We start from the raw sequence: 25,117 nt of genomic DNA, 5'->3' as shown, positions 1-25,117 counted from the left end.
TTCATTTATTTACATCAAGGTTGGTTTTATTCAATTTTTAAATTTCATTTATCTGAAATATTGGTTATATATATATATATATATATGATTTTCAAATGATAATGAATAAAGTTAACTTTATGGTCTTTTTTCAATTTTTGTGGTTTTATTCCATTTTTAAACCAATATATATATGATTTTCAAATGATAATGAATAAAGTTAACTTTATGGTCTTTTTTCAATTTTTGTGGTTTTATTCCATTTTTAAATTTCACTTATCTGAAATATTGGTTATATACATATATATGATTTTCAAATGATAATGAATAAAGTTAACTTTATGGTTTTTTTTTTCCATTTTTTTTTCATTTATTTGAAATATATATATATATATATATATATATATATATATATATATATATCTTATTTCAAATGATAATGAATAAAGTTAACTTTATGGTTTTATTCAAAATTTAAATTTCATTTATTTGAAATATTGGTTCATATATATATGATTTTCAAATATAACTAGGGTTTTTTTTCAATTTTTAAATTTCAAATCATTTTCAATTTTTTACTTTATTTGATTTTCAAATCAAATGATAATAAATAAAGTTAACTTTATCCCTTGATGTCCCTTCATCAAGGTTGGTTTTCTTTTCATGAATAAAGTTAACTTCATGGTTTTTTTCAATTTTTCAATTTAAATCAAATGATAATAAATAAAGTTAACTTTATCCATTCATTAAGGTTCGTTTTCTTTTCATGAATAAAGTTAATTTTATGGTTTTTTTTTTCAATTTTTAAATTTAAATCAAATGATAATAAATAAAGTTAACTTTATCCATTCATCAAGGTTGGTTTTCTTTTAATGAATAAAGTTAACTTTATGGTTTTTTTCCAATTTTTAAATTTCAAATCATTAAAGTTAACTTTATGTTTTTTTTCAATTTTTAAATTTCAAATCATTTTCAATTTTTAAATCTTAACATTCATATCAATAGTTTTTCTGAGTGCTTCGATGAGAGCTTGGTACTTTGTGATGTTATTAGTGAAATTAAATTCTACCTTACAAGCAATGAAAAATTTATTTCCCTTTGGATTGAGTAATAAGTAACCATCACAAACACCTTCCTTTGATTTTGACCCATAAAAATACAATGTCCATACTTCATCATCATTCATTTTCAATTTTTAAATTTGGCCATCTCACAATGGCCAAGGACCCAAAGGAGTAATAAGTAACCATCACAAACACCTTCCTTTGATTTTGACCCATAAAAATACAATGTCCATACTTCATCATCATTCATTTCAATTTTTAAATTTTTAACTTTATTAGTCCCTGCCATCTGGCAATGGCCAGGGACCCATTGATCGAAATATCCGGTGTAAGCATTAGTTCAGCAGGGACTATAGTAATCGAAATGTCGGGTTCAATTTTTAAATTTTTAATTTTATTAGTCCCTTCCATCTCGCAATGGCGAGGGATCACAGGGACCAGTGATCGAAATAATATCGGGTGTAAGCATTAGTTCAGCAGGGACTATAGTAATCGAAATGTCAGGTTCAATTTTTTAATTTTTAATTTTATTAGTCCCTGTCATCTGGCAATGGCGAGGACCCAGTCATCGAAATATCGGATGTAAGCATTAGTTCAACAGGGACTATAGTAATCGAAATGTCGGGTGTAAGCATTAGTTTAGCAACTTAACGTTAACAAATAACCAAAGTTTGTAATCAAGCTCAGTATATTTTACACTGCAAGAAGGACGTTAACAAATAACCAAAGCTTGTAATCAAGCTCCTTATATTTTACACTGCAAGCTCCTTCACTATCTTATAGGCAAAAACATAAGTTATATTCATTAGTTTACTTTTCATAAACTAACAATTGAATTAATATGAATTAATGTTAGCATTAATTCTGGAGCATTTAATATTTATTATTTTTTCATATCTCATATCTGCTCGTATTCGCTAGTATTTGTGACATCTAACAATTGAATTAATGTTAGCATTAATTCTGTAGCATTTAATATATATTATTTTTTCATATCTCATATCTACTAGTATTTGTGACATCTGCCTGTTTTTGTGATAGGTGACTACTTCTTTGTGACATCTGCTATACTCGTATTTGCTAGTATTTGAGACATCTGCCCGTTTTTGTGATAGGTGACTACTTCTTTGTGACATCTACTAGCACAAAGGGACCTGGCATAAGGCATCTTTGACATCTGCGAACACAGCCAACACATAGGAGCTCCTAACACATAGGAGCTTTAGGAGCTTCGTTGGAACAGTTGCGGGTAGTTTTGCAACTTAATCTGCAGCTTTAGGAGCTTCGTTGGAACAGTCGCTGGTAGTTTTGCAACTTAATCTGCAATGGGATCGCTGATGGTAGATATGGTTCAGGTTTCACCACCGCACATGCTTCAGGTTTCACCACCGCAATTGGTATCAATATACTGGAAAATATAGTAAATATGGATCTGTCTTGAACACATGGGATTTTATGGGATCGCTTTCATGGATAGCTAGAACAGTCGCTGGTTGATATGTTGGTAGCTATGCTTCAGGTTTCACTACCCCACTCACCCTGAAAAAATCATTTTGCGTTTTGCAATCTTGAAGACATTGTTTTTATTGAAGACTATTTCTATTTCTATTTGCAAAGGTATTTATGCTTTATGCTTTCTTCATGAAAAATTAGTCGCTTAACTTACCGCTGTAAGTGATAAGTTTCATTTCAGTTTCATTTTGTTGCAAAATGATTGCTCTGTTTTTTTGTTGTCATCTGAAAATTATAATTGCTCCTTACTGCAGGAATTCACACATCCATTAACCTTTCACACACATCCATTCATCCTGATGTCGGTCAGCTAAAACAAAGAAATCCACGAAACCCAACAAATCTTAGCTAAAACAAAGAAATCCACGAAACCCAACAAATCTTATCTTGCTGTTGACGTTTTGGGGATAAGGTTTTTAGATAGAATTGATATTCGCATTAGCTTAGATTCGGCCTTCTCCGGCATGATCATGTGAAATTTACGTGTACATTTAAAATAAGAGATTCTCATAATTTTCTTTAGTTAACTTTATCCATTCATCAAGGTTGGTTTTCTTTTATTTGAAATATTGGTGATAATAAATAAAGTTAACTTCATCCATTCATCAATGTTAGTTTTCTTTTATGTGAAGTATTGGTTTTATATATATATATAATTTTCAAATGATAATAATTAAAGTTAATTTTAGGGTTTAGTTAACTTTATGGTTTTTTTTTCAATTTTTAAATTTCAAATCAATTTTCTATATATATATATTGGTTATATATATATATATATATATATTATTTTCAAATAAAGTTATTTTTATATATATATGTTTTTTTTAAATTTCAGATTTTCGATGATGATGATGATGATGATGGTGGTGGTTAACGTCCACTGAGACCAAATTGGTCTATCGGACCTATAATTTCTTAATTTCTAATTGTCTGACTCCTTGTCTTTCTTGGCGAGATTGGTGATGTAGCTTTCTTTTTCTTCTCTATGGTCTTCCAACTTCCTTTATCTTGCATCTCCTTCATCTCTTCTGGTTCTTGGGACATTGGTGTCTTAGCTTCGCGATCTATTGTGTTCGCCCTTTTGGAGATAGTCGGAGAAGAAGTTTGGTCTAGGAGATCTGCTTTGTTGTTAAAAGAAGATTTATTTTGCGCGTTATTTGAAACCTCATAACTGTCGATGCTTGAGGGGTTGTTGAGTTCACCTTTTTGTTGTTGGGCGGGGCTTTCCTGCTGCTTGTCTTGAGAGTTGTTTCTATCTTGCCCGATTTCTTGTAATTCAGAGTTTTCTCGAGAGTATTCTTCTTGGATGACAGTGTTGTGTTCTTTTTGTGCTCCTTCCCACCATGTAGATCTGTGGTGATTTCTTCTAGCAAAATTTTTCTCGGAGCCTTTTGGGCAATTTTTGGCTAGGTGGCCTGTCTCAAAGCAAGATCGACATCTGAAGAGGACACTTTCAAAATCGAGTTTCTGGTTCCACACATAGTCTTTACTTGTTAGGTGTATTTCTGGTGGGAATCCGGCGCTGAAGTCCATTTCCACACAAATGCGTGCATATGTGGTTCTGGCATATTCCTCTGTTTCTGGGCACCTGCAGTAAAATTTTCCAATTGCATTTCCAATGGCTTCTGGCGAAGAGAAATTCCAGAGATGCAAGGGTAGATTTGGCAATCTCACCCAGACTGGTGCTGAGGTTATGACTGTTGTTGAGGGATCAAAAGATGGGTTCCATGGCTTCATGAATAAGCTTGATTTATCCCAAAACCAAGGGCGAGAATCTAGAATACATTGTCTGCTTTCACGGTTTTCAAAATCTACTATAAAGAAACCCCTAGCACAGGGGTAGATATTAATTGCATCAGGAATTAGAGGCTTCCATACCTCCAAGATCCAACTATGGAGAGCTGTCAGCCGCGGCCAAAAACCATTGAATCGGCATATTAGGGCACTTTCAGAGAACTTCAAAGCCTCATCGAGTGAAGCCTGGACCACCTGGACAGTGGGAGCTGGGGCTTCACTGACGATATGGGCAGGAGCTTGCCCCCCAGAGGCGGACGGAGAGCCAGCAGCTATTTTCGCGAAGCTGGGAGCCATCTAGAGAATGTTCTTTATGGAATTAGGGACACGAAGGTTCTTAGCCCACAAACGTTCTAGATCTCGGAGGTTTTGGCGCCACAGATCTAGAGAGCCGCAGATCTGGACGACCATGAGCCGTAGAGCATATAAAGAGCCGCAGAGCCGTAGATCTGGACGACCATGACCTGTAGAGCATATAAATACCGCAGATCGGCCTTTATTACATGTAACAAGCTCTTGGTGCGTTACCCTGGGCTTCGATAAACTACCAGAAAAGCGAGATGATCTCTCGAGCCACAGACAGTAGAGGAGTAGACGACGATCCAAAAATGTAGCGCAATCGAGCCGCAGTCGAGCCGTAGACTGTAGAGGAGCAGACGACGGTCCAAAAATGTAGCGCAGACGAGACGCAGACAGTAGAGCCGCAGTCGAGCCGCAGGTGAACGAAGAAGCGTAGAGAGCCGCGTATATGTTTTTCTTAAATTTAAGATTTTCAATAAATAAATATATATATATATATATATATATATATATATATATATATATATATATATATATTTTCTTATATGTTTTTGATTTGAAATATTGGTTATATATATATATATATATATATGATTTGATATATATTTTCTTTTATTTGAAATATTGGTTATATATATATATATATATTTTTATTTGAAATATTGGTTATATATATATATATATATATAGATATATGATTTTGAAATGAAGTTATTTTTCAATATATATATATATATATATATATATATATATATGTTTTTCTTAAATTTCAAATCACTTTTCAATATATATATGTAAAAGCTCCAAACAATTAAACATGTATATATGTAAAAGCTCTAAACAGTTAAACATAGTAAAATGCATATATTAAACATAGTAAAATACATATATAAAAAAAAAATTATTTACATTGCGGTAAATGCTATGGTGGATATGACATTTATGGATTAACCATTTAATTCAAGTTTGGAATGGTTAATACGGTTCTGTCTAAAGGTGTCAAATTTTATGGTTGAAGTATTATCCCATGTGATTAATCTAATCACAGCCTGGATGGTACACAGGTGTCAACCCTTACCTTATTCCCGCTATCAACCTTATCAAAATCAATGATTTTTTATTGGTTATGTTTTCAATGTTCTGCTCTGCCACGGTACGTGGCACGAGCAGGGTCTATCTCTGCAGTGGTTCTCCTTGGGCTCGGCATTGCATCGACAGAGGAAGTTGGGTGTGAATATCTGATGGTCAGCCTTGTCTTCATTTGGGTTCAAGCCTTTAATCGACTGTTTTGTTTTCCTTTCTGTTTTTCTTTTGCTCCCGGGACTCCATTCCGCCTTTCTCCATGCCTTACATGGTGCTGGATCTACCTTCGGCGCAGGGCTGGAAACTCGATGCATGGTCTCCTCTGCATAGCCACGAGTTCATCCTCGCGCTGCAACTCCCAGATGATGGCAAGGTAACTGAGATAATTTGATTTACCTTAGGCACAATATCCTTTATTGATACAATGTTTCCCTTCTCAATGCTAAATAGTTGTGGTGTTTTCTTACAGGTGTATCATTAGAGGAATCGGCTACTTCTCCGAACAGAGAGTTGTGCTTCTAGCCAAGTCCCTCCGCTCGCAACTTCTCGGGTAAGCAACAACCACAGTTTTCTGGGTTGCTGGAAATCTGGCTGGTTTATCTCTTTTAGGCGCACTACCTCCTAGCTCCTAGATTTCCATTGTTGAATGTATGAGAAGAGGAGATGGTCGAACAGCTCCGCGCTGTTCTAGGTAGTCCATTCCGTTGCATTCAAGAGTTTGACGTATATTTAAATCTATTGAGTCTATTGCCCATTGTCGAGTCCGAAGACTGATTCCTCAGTTCTTGGGGCTTAGTATGTTTTCGGGCAGACCCTAGTTAGCTCTGCATGTTACTATATTTACTGTATTGTATTATGAGAAGATAATTTTCCTAAGAACTGCACCCTGATTTTTGTATAGCATGGTTTCTTATTTTTAGGCATGCAACAAAGGGTTTGATTGTGAATGTCATCAACATGCCTATTCTGTTGTAATGTTTGTGTTCAGATATAATTATGTGTTTACTTATTTGTTACTATTGTTGTGCTGAGAATTAGTAAATTCGATGTTAATGTTTGTGTTCAGATATAATTATGTGTTTACTTATTTGTTACTATTGTTGTGCTGAGAATTAGAAAATTCGATGTTAAGAATGCTAGTATGGTTCACACAAGGTACTTGACTGAAAGAATTAATCTATTAATGGTTCACCATTTCGAATGTTAAGTTCTCTTTTATTTGTTGTTGTTTCATTAGATACAGAATTCGTTTGAGACTGTTAGGTGTTTTTCCTTCCTCTGATGAGGGTTCTCCTGTCGCAAGGGTTTTTGGGATTTCTTGTATAGGTCAAGTCACATGCAATTAAAGTCTCCTACATTGTTTTGGCCGACTTGGGTCTAGGTTATGGGACGTCGACCCTAGAGCCTTTCGAGTCCTTCAGATGCTTTACAACTTTTTTCTGGGTTAATAGTTATCGGCAAGTGCTGGTCATGAACTGTTGTTACTGTTTCATTTAGAATAGATATAAAAAGAAATCTGCATAATTCCATAACATCTGCTATCGTGCAGTGTTGCATTGTTTAATAGGGTGGCTCGGCCTTAAGCTCGACAGCCTTCTGGACAACCATTGTCGCAGAAGTGACTATTATTCTTACTTAGGGTTTGACACGATGAATCTGGATACTTTCTTTGCCAAAGACTCAGGTCTTATTCCTTATATTTCTATTCTCCATCTGTAATGTCTTAGGGGTTTACACAGTGTAGAGTTATCCTCTTGTTCGCTTGATTTTCTACCTTTTCTTTTTTATGAGGGTTAAACCAAAAATTATTGATTTCTTAGGACATCTATACAGTCTAACTGCTTTCAATTTTATATGGACTACGTAGATTACTTTACAGAGCAACAAAATTTTAATCTTACTTATCATTGAGAAATCTATACATACTGTATTGAGTATTAGGGTTTAATTAACATGATAGAATCTATACAGAGTAAACAAGATTTAATCCTAAACCTTATTGAAGAGAAATTAACACTTTTCCTAAGCCTAGCTTTCTTTGTTCTTACTTGCAAACACAGAAATAATTCTCCGTAAATGTCATATCTATCACAGTGTTTATCATATTATATATGAATTTATTTTTATTTTTATTTTTTAACTGTGTTTAAAATATGTAATTTTTACTAAATTTAATTGTTTGGAGCTTTTACAAGTGGTATTAGAGCGAGACTACTACACTGTGGCCTTTGGCTAATAGTGATAATGAAATTAAGAGTAATAGGAGGAAAAATAAGCAAGGGCTACCAGACAATGTTATTTAAATATCTTTATCTATTGAAGTTTACTAACCTGTTGAAATCAGGAAATTTGGTGACAACAAATGATGAGGAGAACGAGCAGTGCTCCTCACAGGAACATGCATGGCCCAGAAACCACAACCATTCCTCAGAATAATCCTGAAATATGGGTGCAATTGGGGGAGGAGGCTCGCAACACCAATCTGACTATATTGGAAACAGTTCAGGAATTGAAGAACGAGATGGCTCACCTGCGGGAGGACAATGCAAGATTGACCATGGAACAGGAGAAAATCATGAAAAGTTTGTCAGATAAACAAAATCAGCGCCAGCCGAATCCCAGTCCTGAGCATACGCGTGTGTCGGAGGAACAAGGTTATCATACCGATCAGGAGGAGACAGAAGGAAGGGAAGAGAATCGAGGGGAGAAATCTGACAATGCCTCTGAACATCAAACCTCAAAGAGACAGTGGATAGAGTTGCAGGGGGAGTTTTGAAAGATCAAGCCGCCATACTTCGATGGGGAGTTGGAGGAGGCAGCAGAGGCCTAGTTAATTAATATGAACAAATATTTCCAAGTATACGAGTATGATCACAATCTCAAGGCGCGGCTGGCTATTTTCCAGCTGCAAGGCAAAGCTACCTTATGGTGGGAGGAGGTCAAGATTGTACGGGGGGTAAGTGAGCAGAGTATAACTTGGGAAACTTTTCAAAGATACTTTAAGGAAAGATATTTGACTGAACGTTTTTATGATGAAAAGGCAAGGGAATTTCATGATCTGCAGCTTGGGCAGCAGACAATGGATGAATTTATCACTAAATTTACCTCTCTACTCCACTATGTACCGTACATACGAGAGGAAAAGGCAAAAGTACAACGGTTTGTTAGTAGTCTACCCCAGGCAATGAGGGAAAGAATTGAGTTTGACAACCCGAAAACAATGGATGAAGCGATACGGAAAGCTAGGATTTGCTACCAACAGAATAAACAGAAGGGAGAAAATTTTGGAAAGCGATGGACTGATAGAAAGGGCAGTAAGATGACTGTGGGTGCCAAGGGAGCTCGTGGCAGCTTCAGTAAGGGACCTTCCAAGGGGCCAAATAGCAAGAACTAGCCCAGAAACTAGCTTAGATTAAACCCACCGATCGAATCCAAATTTAGTGAGAAACCAGGCAGAGTTGAGAACGAAAGGGCAGCAAGGTTGCTAGTATAGTGCTGGGGCTGTGGCGGGCCACACTACATTAAGAACTGTCCTCACCGAAAGGGTAATGATCAAGTGTCATAGATTTATGAAGCATCTACAGTGGGAGACGTGGCTCGGACCATACCAAGAATTAATGTTGCCCTTGAGGACCATCAAGCTGAATACCAGCCGACTATGGTGGAGTTCGAAGGTAAGATTTTTGATCGAACTGTTTCTATTTTAATTGACCCTGGAGCTACATTAAGTTATGTTAGTCCCAAGGTTGTGGAAAATTGTAAATTTCAATCTGTTAAGTTTAAAAATCCATGGCTAGTTCAGCTCGCAACAGGGGCAAAAAGGCGAGTGCTAGCCAAGGTCAATAACTGCCCACTGAAGATAGCAGGCCAGACTGTGATGGCAGAATTAAACATACTTCCCCTTGGATCATATGATGTGCTGATAGGGATGGACTGGCTGGAAAAACGATGGTCCATAATAAATTGTAAAACAAAGACAATCTCTTACCAAGATGAACTGGGGAAAAAACAAGAGATCCAAGGTATTGTGAAGCCAGTATAGATTCAGCCAATTACCGCCTTATAATTAGCAAAGTGCATCTGGAGAAAATGTCAAGTATATTCTATTCAAGTTGGTTATGCCAATTCAAAGGATAAAACTGATACCTTGGAAAGGATTCCAGTGGTGCAAGAATTTGCAAATGTGTTTCCCAAAGAAATACCAGGGCTGCCACCTAAGAGAGACATAGACTTTACCATAGAATTGATACCTAGTGTAGCCCCAATGTCTCGAGCACCATATCGGATGAGCATACTAGAATTCACAGAATTAAAGATGCAACTGCAAGAGCTATTGGACAAGAAATACATCCGCCCCAGTGTATCACCCTGGGGAGCTCCCGTGTTGTTCGTCAAGAAGAAGGATGGAACCCTTCGTATGTGCATGGACTATTGACAACTGAATAAATTGACAGTTAAGAATAAATATCCATTACCCTGTATTGATGAACTTTTTGACTAGGTAAAAGGGGCAATGGTATTTTCAAAAATCGATTTGCGATCCGGATACCACCAAATTAGAATCAAGGAGGAGGACATAGCCAAAACTACTTTTTGAACTCACTATGGACACTATGAGTTTGTGGTACTACCTTTCGGGTTGACCAATGCACGTGCGACCTTTATGTGCTTCATGAATAACATATTTCATCGGTATTTAGACAAGTTTGTGTTAATTTTTTTTTTCCCCTGGAAAAATCGTAATTTTATTCATTTTGAGTAAAATTACATGTTGTAGATGCTGTAATAGCATATGCTGTAACAAAAATTGTCCTGCTAAGATCAGGAACTAATAATCAATCAACTGTCTATCTAGGCTTTCCTTACCTTCTTTTTTTCTACTTTCCGCCAGCCTTCATTGTTAGGCGGGGTTGTTACAATAATCATTTGTGCTTCATTTGTGGCAGCCATGATGTATTTTTCAGAATCTGAGCTTGTAGTAGAGTATGCTCGCTTGTTGCTGCCTATTTCCTGTTCGGGGTTCTCATATTGCTATTGTAGGTTGTTTGCATTTGGATCTGTTGCATCTTCAATCAGATTTTCATTATTCTGTAAGTGTTGCAGATAGCTTTCTTTGCTGATTTCTGGATTATTCCTTCCGTCTTCATCTTCTTGAAGTATACTGGTGGTTTCTGCGTTCTTTTCCTCTTCGATATCCTCTTCCCATGTGGCTGTAAATTGCCATCCTTTCGGCTTTGGTGGTTGTCTCCTTTTCCTATCTTTTTTGTTTTGTGGGCATGCATTCTGAAGATGACTAGTTTGTCGACATATGCGGTAGCGAAAGGTAGTGTTTTCATAATCCAGTGGCTGTGCCCATTGCTTTCCATTATGGATTAGGAGAATGTGATTTGGTAGGCCTTGACTGAGACCTACCTCCAAACAGATCCTGGCGAAAGTGTAGATATCCTTAGATAGGCGCTCGTTGTCTACTTTTAACAATGTCCCCAAGGTGTTGCTGATTCCTTCCAATACTTTGCAGTCCCAAAAGTGTGTAGGTAAGTTAAATAATTTTACCCAGACTCGCATTTTCGAGACCACCATGCTGTTTGGATCGAAATCGGGGAACCAAGATTTCACGAAAAGGCCAATGTTTCCCCAAAACCATGGTCCCTCGTTCAAAGCATATTCTTTGTCCTTTATGGTGTCAAATTTGACAATAAAGAATCCCTTTGAACAGAGATGGGTATCACAGTTTTTTGTCCATATGGAGTAAATCCATTGACGAAGGGCTTCGGTTTGGGCCAAAATCCATTGAACCTGCATATCACTGCTTTAGTTAAATAATTAGTATGTATTTCATTTACCTCTGGAATCCGTTTGTGTTAATTTTTATTGATGATATACTAATATATTCCCGGAATGTCAAAGAACATGAGGAGCATCTCAGGTTGGTGTTACAAACACTATGAGAACATCAACTATACGCCAAGTATAGCAAATGTGATTTCTTTAAGGAGCAGATCAAGTGCTTGGGACATATTATCACCAAAGGGGGTATTACAGTGGACCCCGAAAAGATAAGGACCATAATGGAGTGGCCGATACTGAAGGATGTGGCAGACATAAGATATTTCATGGGATTGGCAGGATACTACAGGTGGTTTGTGGAAGGGTTTTCAAGAGTTGCTTACCCTATCACTTCCCTACAAAAAAAGGGAAAAATATTTAAATGGACTACGGAATGTCAAAGGAGTTTTGAACAACTCAAACATTTGCTCACCGCCACACCAATATTGAGCATCGCAGATCCGAAAAAGGATTATGTGGTCTGCACAGATGCGAGTAAAGAAGGAGTAGGGGGAGTGTTGATGCAAGAAGGAAAAGTGATCACTTACGAGTCCAGAAAATTGAAAGAGCATGAACAAAAATATTCTGCTTATGATCTGGAGCTGACTGTTGTCATACACGGCTTAAAAATGTGGCGTCATTATTTGGTGGGGAAGAAATTTTTATTGATGACAGACCACCACAGCCTGACTAGTTATTTTAACCAGCCGACTTTAAACGCTAGGCAAGCTCGGTGGGTGGATTTCTTGAGTGGATTCGATTTCGAGATTAAACACCTGAAAGGAAAATAAAACCGTTTGGCTGATGCTTTAAGTCGAAAAGTACATTTCCTCTACAAAATTTCTTTTAGTGAAGGGTGGTCTACCCTCAACGAGGAAATTAAAAAGGCAGCTGAACAAGATCAGATTTATCAGCAATTAAAACAGCAAGTGCAAAACTTAACCAGTCACATAATGCAACAAGGTTATGAGCTAAATGTAGCTGGTATGTTGTATTACAGAAAGAGAATATATGTACCCAACCAAGATTGCATCAAAGAAATGATTTTGGATGAATTTCATAAGATTTCGTATGCAGGATACCTAGGATACCAGAAGCTCATAACATCACTTCAGAAGGAATACTACTAGCCAGGCATGAAGAAGGAAGTGACAGAATATTTAGCATGTTGCATAGAGTGAAAACATGTTAAAATAGAACATCAACATCCTACTGGACTGTTACAGCCATTACCCATACCAGAGTGGAACTGGGAAATCATTACTATGAATTTTATAATAGGATTACCTAAATCCAAGAGGAAAAATGATTCCATCATGGTAGTGGTGGAAAAACAAAGCAAATCAGCCCACTTCATAGCGGTACAGCCCACTTACCGAGCAGCACAAATTGCAAACAGTCTTATGCATAACATATTTAAGCTGCACGGTTTACCCAAAACTATAATTTCTGACCGTGATGTTAAGTTTACATCAACATTTTGGAGGAATTTGTTTGAGGGATTGGGAACTCAACTAAATTTCAGCACCACATATCATCCACGGACCAATGGACAGACTGAACGGGTGAACTAGGTGGTAGAAGATATGCTGAGGTCATATGTGATGCAACAATGATCCCAGTGGGAAGAATATTTGCATTTGGTAGAGTTTGCATATAATAATTATTATCATGTGTCTTTACAGATGAGCCCATTCGAAGTGCTTTACGGATGGAAATTTCGTACACCATCTAGTTGGGGTGGACCAGAAGACAGACTTATGTTGGGCCCTGAGATGTTAAAAGAGATGGAAGAAATGGTCAAAAAGGTGCGAGCCAATTTAAAAGTAGCTCAAGATAGACAAAAAAGCTTTGTAGATCGGAAGAGAAACTTTAAAGAATATCAGGTAGGAGATCATGTGTATGTAAGGATTCGAGCCAAAAAAAGTACCTTACGATGGAATGGTTGTGCCAAATTGGCACCCCGTTTTTGTGGACCTTTCCAAATTTTAGCGAGGGTTGGGCCGGTGGCATACCAGCTAGCCCTGCCTAGCCACATCCGGGTCCATAATGTCTTCCATGTATCAGTATTAAAGAAATATGTATATGACCCTAAGCACATAGTTAGTTGGCAAGACATTCAGGTAAGGAAATGTCTTAAATAGCACAAACCAAAATTGGTTGCTAAGGAGAGAAACTGATTAAGATATTGTGTGTTTCAGGTAGAATTGGAAGGAGAATTTTTGGTCGATCCAATGAACATACTCGATTGGAGAAGGGTCGTGCTGCGGAAATGAGCCATCGCCCAGGTTAAAGTGCAATGGCAGCACTTTGGGCCGGATGAGGCCACCTGGGAGGATGAACAGATCATGAGGGAAGCGTATCTCGAACTGTTTATGAATGGAAAACATCGGGACAATGTTGAGTTTCAGGAGGGGGAGATGTAATGCCCCTAGTAAAGCTGTAATATTTTATTAACAACAGTAAGTTCAACTGTTTGACTATTGTTACTTTTGGGGTAAACTGAGTAATTATTATCATTACTGTTTGAATTTAACTGTGTTGTTAATTATTGTTATGTTGCTCATTATTGTTAATTAAAAGAAAACAGTGTGTTAATGGATGCAACGACTCCTCATGAAAGGAGGTTAAAAATTAAGAATGGTAGTTGCCAGTAAAACCCTAACTACCTTCCCCAACTATAGATGCTTCCAAAGGAAAAGGAAGCAAGGGGAAGGAAAAGGGGGGACCATGCTGTAGGGACAGACGGAGAAGGGAAACAAAAAAATGCTAAGTCTGGTGATGACCAAATAGCGCAGGCTTGAGTGCCATAATCTCGCAGCAGATGCTAAGTCTGGTGATGACCAGATAACGTAGGCTTTGAGTGCCAAAATCTTGCAACGAACGCTAAGTCTGGTGATGACCAGATAGCGCAGGCTTGAAATGCTAGAATCTTGCAGAAGATGCTAAGTCTGGTGATGACCAGATAGCGTAGGCTTACAGTGCTAGAATCTTGCAAAAGACGGTGGTCTTGCAAGAGTGCTTGGGGGGAGGTTGGGTCGAGGAGGACCACCTCATGGTCGGGTGGAAGACAAGCAGAAGAGAATAGAGGTGATTCTTACCTAAAGAATACTTCAATTTCAATATTGGAATCAGGTACGGAGAATTACTTCTGCGTTTGCAAGTAAGAGAAGACAAAAATTTACAGGAAAAGCTGGCTTAGGAAAATTGTTAATTTCTCTTCTAAAAGGTTTAGGATTAAACACTCGGTATAGATTCTGTTATGAAAATTAAACCATGATATTTCATATATTATGTATAGATTCCCCCATGATAATCAAGATTAAAATCATGTTACTGTGTAAAGTAATCTATCTAGTCCATGTAAAAATTGAAAGCAGTTAGACTGTATAGATTTTCCTAAGAAATCAATAATCTCTGGTAACCCTCATCAAAAAGAAAAGGCACAAAATCAAACGGGCAGGGGGATAGACCACATTGTGTAACCCTAAGACAATACAAATAGAAATAGGAAAAAATTAAGGAATAAGACCTGAGTTTCTGGAAAAAAAGTAATCAGTTTTACCGTGTCAAACCCTAAGTAAGAACAATAATCTTTTCTGTGACAAGGTTGTCTAGAGGGCAGTTGAGCTCAAGGCCGAGCCACCTTGTTAAACAACCAATGCAACATAATAGCAGATATTATGAAATTATACAATTATCATTTTTTTATCCATATGAAATGAAAATAGAAACAGTAGTTCATGACCAGCTCATACCGATAAATATTAAACCGGAAAGAAGTTGTAATGTAACCAGAGGACACGGAAGACTATAGGGTCGATGTTTCATAACCTGGACCTGAGTCGACCAAGTAATGTGGAGGTCCTTAGTTGCATATGACTCGACGTATTCAATAAATTACAAAACCCTTTGCGACAGAGGAACCCTCAGCATTAGAGGAAGGAAAAACCACCTATCAGTCTCAACAAAATTCTGTATTTAATGAAACAACAACCAATAAAATAGAATTTAACATTCGCAATGGAGAACCAATAACAGATTAAACCTTTCAGACATGTACCCAGTGTGATCCATTCAGGCGTTCTTAACATCGAATTTACCAATTCTCAGCATAGCAATATTAACAAATAGGAAAACAAATAAATATATATGAACACAAAAAATGCAACAAAATAAGCATGATGTCGACATACACAATCAACCCTTGGTTGCATGCCTAAATTTAGGAAACTGTGCTATACAAAGTTCAGGGTGCACTACATACAAAAATTGTCTTCTGAGAATACAATACTATAAATATAGTAACATGCGGAGCTAACTAGGGTCTCCCAAAAGCATACAAAGTCCAAGAAACTCAATAATTCAGCCTACGGACTCCACATTGGTCAATAGACTCAATAGATTTAAATATACTTTAACTTTTGCAACATAACAGAGTACCCAACAGTGGCATGGAGCTATTCGGCCCTCTCCAATTCTCGTACTTCCACAATGGAAACCTAGGAGCTAGAAGGTAGTGCACCCAAAAGAGTCTAAACAACCATAATTCCAGCAACCCAGAAAACTGTGGTCGTTGCTTACCCGAGAAGCTGCGAGCGGAGGGGTTTGGCTAGAAGCACAACTCTCTGTTCAGAGAAGTAGCTGATTCCTCTGTTGATACACCTGTAGGAAAACACCATAACAGTTTAAGCATTGAGAAAGGAAATATGGTATCAGCAAAGGAAACTGTGCCTATGGAAATTAAAGTTAACTGAGTTTACCTTGCCTTCGTGGGAGTTGCTGCGCGAGAATGAATTCGTAGCGAAGTAGAGGGGACCATGCACCGAGGTTCCAGCCCAACGTTGTAGGTAGATCCAGTGCCATGTAAGGCATGGAGAAAGGCAGAGCAGAGTTCTAGGAGCAAAAGGAATAACAGAAAGGAAACCAAACAGTCGATAGGAGGATTGGTGCCAAATGAAGACAAGGCTGACCATAAGATCTCCACACCCAACTTCCTCCGTCGATGCAACGTCAAGCCCGAGGGAATTCTGCAGAGATAGTTAACGAATGAAAAAATCACCGAATAGATAAGAATGATAGCGGGAATAAGGTATAGGTTGACACTTGTGTATCAACCACGCTGAGATTAGGTGAATCACATGGTATAGTACACCAACCATAAAGTTTGACACTTGTAATCTAAACCATATTCCTTGTTCCAGCTTGAATTCAATTGTTAATCCGTAAATGTCATATCTATCATAGCGTTTACTGTATTATATATAATTTTTTTTTATATGTATTTTACTGTGTTTAAAATATGTATTTTTTACTAAATTTAATCATTTGGAGTTTTTAATATATATATATATATATATATATATATATATATATGATGAGTCACAATGGATGGTTCAAAACATCGATACAAAGAATTATAAATGTAATAATCCCAGAATTGTTTTTTAACAAAATACAAATACAAATCGCAAAAGCCTCAAAACAATAATATTTATTATTCTTAAATTTAATTTAAGAAACAAACAATTATATACCGTTTGCGAAACAATTATTACTGAATTTATTAATTAGTTTTTCACACTCTTTGCAAGTGGTCCATACTTTATAACTAAATGGTAGAGTGTGGACCACGAACGGGAACGTTCTAAGAGTGTAGAGACCTAGATAAGAAGTTCAATAAAATATTTTTTAAAATAATTGTTCGGCAGACTTAATAAATATTTCAAACATCTTTTTCGGCTAAAGTATTCGTGAAATAAGCTCCTCTCAGAAGAATATTGTCCAACATCGTTGCGTTCTAAGAGTGCAGAGAGCTAGCTAAGAAGTTCAATAAAATAAATATTAAAATAATTGTTGGGCAGACTTAATAAATATTTCAAACATTTTTTTCGGCTAAAGTATTCTTTAAATAAGCTCCTCTTAGAAGAAGATTGTCCAACATAATTGCAACCAATGAGGTAGGGCTAATGAATAATATAATATTATTGCAAATCTAATGAAAATCAAATTAATGAAGATATGGCTATGTTGAATGCCAGCATTAATATTATCACAATATCCAAAACTCTTTATGAACACACCATGCATTTACAATTTTTTTTTTTAAATCGCTTTATGAACACACCATAAATTTACATTTTTTCCACCCTTCTATCTGTGTTTTCTGGATCTTTGTAATGTGTGATATATGTTATATGTTCGAGTTTTACGTAATATGAGAAAATGCAATGCAAACCGTGAATGCCATGGATGTTTTTCTAATGTGCGTTTTGTGTTAAACGTGTTCTGTGTCAAACGTTAAAAGTTTTCATATAATTAGATATAATTAGATACTTGATTATTAGGTGGAGATATTTAAGTAGTTATGTTTTAAAGATTAAAATTTATCTTAAAAATAATTATACAATAATTATACACTTAGTTATAGCTTCTCTTAAAATTTATCTAACAAAAAAGTTATACACTTAGTTATAGCTTTTTTTATATATATATATATATATATATATATATATATATATATATATATATATACCCTAACTTCATAGAAAAGTGCACCAAATATCCTAATTTAATTAATGTGAAAAAGTGCAATACAAAAAGTGAATGTTATAAATGCATGGATTTTTAATTAATGCCATCAAATAAAATGCAAATCCCCGACATTTTGAGTTATGATTATGGTGGGATTCCGATATGGATGTTACTATTCTAAATTTTTTTTTTTATATGTAAATCTGGTTACCTTTTTGCAATTTTTAAGCATTGTGTTCTGGTTTTTTAGGGTGAGAAATTCCTTTTAAATTTAAATTAAATTAGAAATATTTAATATTTATTAATTATAATTATGTGGATAAATATTTTTAGTTTTAAATAACAATTTTAGAAATTAAAATTAATTATCAATAATTATTAAAAAATGGTAGAGATTTAACTTTTTATAAAATATTCTTATACTATACACAAATCAAATATTTAGATTTATTTCTTTTTTATCTAGGTGACCAATCTAGCTTTGGTTGAGAATGGCAAGTTATAGTCACTAGACATTATTTATAATGTGATTATTATAAACTCTACCATACCCAATGGAATAGCAACTACCTCCCATATGCAAGTTTCCATTCTTCATGTAATAAATTGGTCATTCATATTGAGGTCCAAAATGTCTAGATGTTAGAGTTTGTTTCCCATTAGATAAAGTAAATTGAAATGATGGAAGTAGAATGTAGCACATGTTGTATAAATTGGTCATGGCTCCTACCAAGAGTACTTGTATGACACCCTTGTGTTAATTATGACCTTTAAAAACATTTTTGTGTAATTGAGCATCTTAGTTCAATATTTGATTGTTGAGAAAATCTATTTTAATATAATGAAAATTATTACTCGTTGTTTTTTTTGTAACTAGAGAAATCAACAATTTGTTGAATCTCGTACTCATGTGACAGGCGATTGATTATAGCCATGTAATTTTTCCGTACCACACTTTCCATTTTATAATCATATTTGCAATATGATAATAAATATAAATGGTAAATATGGAATTATATCATAAAGGTTATCTGTTTTTCTTAATTATACATCATACCCATAGTTCATTTTGGTTATACTTGTCATAAAAATCTAATAAACAAGGGCAGTCATTTGGACCGAACCCTCCAGACTCACAACTTGCATCCACTTGTTGTAAGTATGAACCTTGGAATGTGGATTGACATCAACGGTAGTGAATGTCACTAGAGATCCTACAGTTAGGAGAAGGAATGAATGGTTAGAGTAACCACTGTCTCACCACCATGGCACTACCTTCACTTACTTTCAGCTTACTGGGTTAGGGTTTCTGTTATGCAACTATGCAACCAAGCTTCCTTTGGGTGAGAAGTCAGACTCAGACCTTGGACATGGTATCTACAGTTTTGTTTTAATTTCATGTCTATGTCCTATTTTTTGTCTCGCATGTTTGTTATTAGTGAACTAGCCCTTTTCTCATGCAACAAGGGTGGAACTTCTATCACAATAGCTCACGGTTACACAAGGTGATGGCTCCCTTTGCTATCTCTGAGGCAAATGAGCAACATGGATGGTTTAACTCATAAAGATATATTTGTGGGTTCCTAGGGTTTATACCCATTCCTTGGTCAAACCCTCATTTCATCGAGTTCCAGAGGTTGATGAAGTACTCCACCTAGGCCCTTATATGTAATTACTCAGATAATTAAGTGTTGCATGAGTTAATTGATGCCAGTTTTATCATAATGTCTAATTGGGGTTTTCCATATTTTTTTCCCTTTTGGCAGATTAGTCTCGCTACCACACCTAAGTTCTAGATCTATCCTAACTTCTCTCCAGGTTTGAATACATATAGTCTTGAATAATATGAAGGTAGTCGTTGAAGATCCTACTCGATATCAGAGTTTTTGAACTATTCTATTGTTAGGAAACATGTAATAGAGTTATTTTCCTGAACTTATTCAAGTCGATAAGGATTTGGTTGAATTCCAATTAGACGAGCAATGGTTGGTTGGACTAAGGCACATTTTCTTATGGGTTTTGTGTGTATAGTCCTTACTTCTTGCTTGACAATAGTTTTATTGGTTATTGGCTCCGACCATAAGAAAATATGAGGACACAAGGTTCAACTTGCCCTAATTTCTGGTCACATATATACTCGGTTAAGTTTGTCTATTACCATGACATAAAAGGCCTTTTTGTCTTGCTTGTAGTTATTGAAATTTGTTGATTAAAGTTAGAAATTGTACTACAACTTCTATGGTTCACTTCAAACTCTACATTGGTTCAATTCTATAATGTTGTTAAAATTCCTTATTTAAATTGAGTGATATGTTCCATTAATGTTTAGTTTGATAAATGATTTCTTTGACTCAGTATATGGGACATAGGGACTTCTTCGACTGCTAATACACAAAGTTCAACTTGCCCTAATTTCCAGTCACATATATACTGGTTAATTCTGTCTGTTACCATGACATAAAAAGCCTTGTTGTGTTGATCGTAGTTATTGAAATTTGTTGATTAAAGTTAGAAACTGTACTACAAATTCTGTGGTTTACTTCAAACTCTACCTCAGTTCCATTATGTAATGTTGTTAAAATTCCTTATTTAAATTGAGTGATATGTTCCATTAATGTTTAGTTTGGTAAATGATTTCTCTGACTCAGTGTGTGGGACATAGGCACTACTTCGATTGTTGATATCTAACTCAGCTAGGAATTAACCCTAGGTTTTTGATAATTGATAAGGTATAAGACCTCATTAGGATTAAATTGTGTTACTTCCTTGTCTTTTAATTTAAAATTCGGAATTTACTCTTCTTTATGTTCTGAGTTTTGGAAAAAGATTAAATGAAACCATAAAATTTAAGTTCAGAATTTATTTTAGGACCTCATTAGGATTAAATTGTGTTATTTCCTTATCTTTTAATTTAAAATTCAGAATTTACTCTTCTTTATGTTCCGTGTTTTGGAAAAAGAATCAATGAAACCATAAAATTCAAGTTCAGAATTTATTTTCCTCCATTTTCCATGTTCTAGGAAAAGAATAAATGTAAACAGGAATACAAAATTCCTTTGTGTTTGTTGACAGTACAATGGTTTCACATTTATCGCTATTTTTCTTTCTTTACTTGTTGGATGTAGAACCCTAGCAGTGAGGGACTACTCTCTAATTGTTTCCCTCAATAGCTGATTAGGAACTATCCCAATACTATGACAGATTACCTCATGTTAACAATTCCTTAAAACATATTGCTCGACTAATATTCAGATAATAAAAAACAATGCTCAGAGAGGAACTAAAATAAGAGTCATAGTTCAAAGTAAGATATCTTATTATACATGTAATAACATGAAATTACAATTCAGAACTTAATTGTTGTAATTGTTGCTTCCCTGATTCACACAAATACTAGGAATTGCAATGCTTCTCCCAACCATGAGACCAATATTTCTCCTCCATGTCTCCCCCCTGAGCCTGCTTCACACCCAAAATATTTTCTAGAACAACAATCAATGCATACTAATATTATTTTGAACTATATGACCATCTGATCCCAACCAGACATGGTCTGATTTCTTAGTCTGAGCAATTAAGCCCCAAATAGATTCCACTGGCTAACCAACTCTAGAATTTTTTCCTCAATGTAACCAACTTCTAAAATATCTTACTCTTCTCTCTCTCCTTTCCTCGGAGTTAGAAACCCTATTGCCTCTTTTTGGAACTTTTATTTCCAAGGAGGAAGCTAGGGAGGTAACAGCCTTTCCCGTGACTGTTCAACTACGTCAGTGTGAGCCTCTCTACTATTGCTTCCCTATTATGATTCATAGTCATCATAAAATTATATAAATATAATAAACAAACATTTAAAAATACTTATCCATATCAAATATTATGATGGCTTTATCCCAGGTCCACAAGATGGAACAAAATAATACTAAGTCTTTTTCTGTAGTAAATTAATATTTACCGGGTTTACGAGGGGACAATACATCTCCCCCCCTTGAGTGAAACATCGTCCCAGTGTTTTCCAAGTTCTTAGAATAGGCCAGGACAAGCTTCTTTCATTAATTTATCATCCTCCCAAGTAATCTCTTCCAGAAACTTATCATCTTGTTCGACGTACAATTACAACCAACGAGTCATTATTATTTATATACATAAATACCCTTAGAATATAAATGTGTATAAACATTATCTTACTAATGACCTCACATGTATATCTTGCCAATTAATCATGTGTCTAGGGTCATAGATATATTAATTTAAAAATGACTCATGAAAAAAATGATGTACTCGCATATTGCTAGGTAAGGCCAGCTGATAGGCCGGCAGCCCAATTCGAGCCCAAATTTGAAATGGGCCACAAAACTCGCGTGCCAATTTAGCACAAATACCCGAAAATAAGGTACTTCTTTGGGTTTTACCCATACATATACATGATCCCCAACTTGAAACTCACGTTAGGTTCATTTCCTATTTGTATAAGCCTTTTGTCTATCATGTGCTGCCTTCAGATTCATTCTCACCTCCTTTATTGTACCCTTTGTTATAGGCCACTTTTCACATCCGATCAATAGTCCTCCTAATGGGATCAATCAACATCTGATTCCCCCTTTTCATCATCCTTTACAAAGCCCTAAGCATGTCTCTTTCATTCCCTATATTTTCTTCCCTAAACTGCATCATTTGAGCCAATTTTAGGATCAACGCTCCCTGGCCTCTTGCTGGACAACATTCACCTACAAGTTTCTCCACTATGGCCTATGTTGGTCACCTACAAGTTGCTCCCCCTTCTTAGTTGTGTTAGTTCTATAAATTTGGGAAAAACAAATAAATTCTAGAAGCCTCCTTTTCCAGAATATTCTAGAATTTGTTACAACCATTTACCTGAGATAAAACATCTGGATCATATCATACCCTACTTTGGAGTCTCGATCGCTTATCCTTTGATACCATCCTCCCATCAAAGGTGAATCTAAGACCTTATATTGGTAATTGGATAAGAAATCCTAACTTACCCCACTCCTCTATATATTTAAAACCTTCCATATGCAAGAGGTTGGCTTTTGGAGAGCGATTCCACCATTATGTTGTTGTGATGAGAGGTTCATTTCATGAATTTAGAGTTTAGGGTGATTGGAGGTGTACATTGTGACAAGGAAAGGACAAGTGAGCTTGGAGGATATCTTCTACAAAATCAACACCTATTTATGGTTCTAAACTCTTTCCATTAATATTAATGCAAAGAATTCCTTTTTTTTCCTGTATGTGATGTTGTTATTTCATATATTTCAAAACCATGTTGATCTACTGAATAGAGTATTTAGTTGATACTTCATAGCTCTCGTAGTTTCTTGGCTTGTGTTATCTGACTGTGCAGGTTTTAATTTTGGACATCATAGTCTAAATTGGCGCATCCATGCTAAAGAAATAGCAAATTCGGTGATAGATTCTAGGTAGGTTTCATTCCATCATCTATTTACTTTAAGGAAAACATTCGGTTATCTGTCTCTTTGTTGTTCTAGGTTAGCGACCAAACATAGGGGAGATACTTTTGTGCACAATCATAAATCTTGTATAAGAAATTAGTGATTCTGCTGGGGAGAGGTGCAATTCTTTGTCATGTACTACTGGGGTACATGAGAGAGTATTGCACCTCTCCCCAATAGAGTCGCCAATTTTTTATATGGGATTTACGATTGCGGACAAAAGCATCACCCCTAGGTTTGGTGGATAACCTAGAACAAAAAAGAGACACAGAACCAAATGCTTTCCTTAAAGTAAATAGATGATGGAATGAAACCTACTTGGAACATGTCGCGGACTTCACTCCTTGAGCTTGGATGCTCCAATTCCAGCTCTGATTTCCAAAATTAGAACATGTATCTATTCAATAAATCAACATGGTATTGAAATATATGAAATAACAACATCACATATAGAAAAACTGAGAATTATTTGCATTAATATAAATGGAGGGAGTTTACAACCAAAATAGGTGTTGATCTTGTAGAAAAGCTCCTCGAGGATAACTTGTCTAACTGTGCAGGTTCTAATTTTGGTAATTAGAGATGGAATTGGAGCATCCAAGCTAAACAAGGAGCGAAGCGTATGACATATTCTTGGTAGGTTTCATTCGATCAGATATTTACCTGAAGGAAAGAATTAAGTTCCTTGTCTCTTTGTTATTCTAGTTTAGTCACCAAACCTAGGGGAGATACTTTTTTTCGCAATCGTAAACCCCATACAACACCTTCCATATCTTTTGACATGTCTGGGCCCAACATTGACTTATCTTTAGGACTATTCCAATTAATAGTTGTCCCACACTTATGTTGATATAAGACTTCGAATGGGCTCATTTTTAAGGGGGTATGATAACTATTGTTGTAGGAAAACTCCACTAAATGAAGGTATTTTTCCCACTTACTCGATTGTTGCATCACATACATTCTTAACATATCTTCAAAATCTTGGTTTACTTGTTCAATTTTATCATTTGTTTAAGGATGATACACAATTCTAAACTATATATGTGTACCCAATCTAGTAAACAAGGCTTTCCAAAAGGTAGATCTGAATTTCACATCCTTGTCTGAGATTACCACTTTAGGTATCTCATGCAATCTAAAAATCTATTTCATAAAAATATCAACAGTTTGCATTATTTTCAAAGTGAATTGCACTTGTATAAAGTGTGTAACCTTAATTTATGAATGACCACCATTATAGATTCATTTTTCCTTTTTCACCTAGGTAGGAAAGTTATAAAAATGAGCATGATAACCTCCCACTTCCATTGAGGCACAGGTAGTGGGTGCAGTAAGCCAGCTGGATGCTCAAGCTCGATGATCACCAACTGACATTCCATACATCTGGTTAAATATTCTACTACATTTTTCTTCATGTGTGGCCAGATATAGCTTTTCCTTAAGGAAGTACATAACTTTTGGTAGCCTGGATGAGTAGTGTAGGGATTTCTATGGATATCTAAAATTAGTTTCTTCAATTTGTGTTGATTTGGAATGCAATGTTTACCT

The 25,117-nt window shown here is 35.7% G+C and overlaps 1 long non-coding RNA gene across 1 annotated transcript in view; it reads left to right on the top strand.

Moving 5' to 3' along the window:
- Positions 1-2,109: 2,109 nt before the first annotated feature.
- The window catches only part of LOC149172011 (uncharacterized), a 335,499-nt gene continuing 312,491 nt past the window's right edge, over positions 2,110-25,117 (top strand). Inside the window, exon 1 of the long non-coding RNA XR_016259594.1 lies at positions 2,110-2,562. This is a non-coding gene — a long non-coding RNA (uncharacterized LOC149172011). The remainder of the gene's footprint in view (positions 2,563-25,117) is intronic.

Source organism: Pinus tabuliformis, chromosome 4_2 (genome assembly GCF_031772625.1).
Source record: "Pinus tabuliformis cultivar Carrire ecotype Pingquan chromosome 4_2, CPIR1, whole genome shotgun sequence".
Classification (NCBI taxonomy): Eukaryota; Viridiplantae; Streptophyta; class Pinopsida; order Pinales; family Pinaceae; genus Pinus; species Pinus tabuliformis.
Note: the sequence above shows the minus strand (reverse complement) of the source record. Positions and strands in the feature narration are given on the sequence as shown.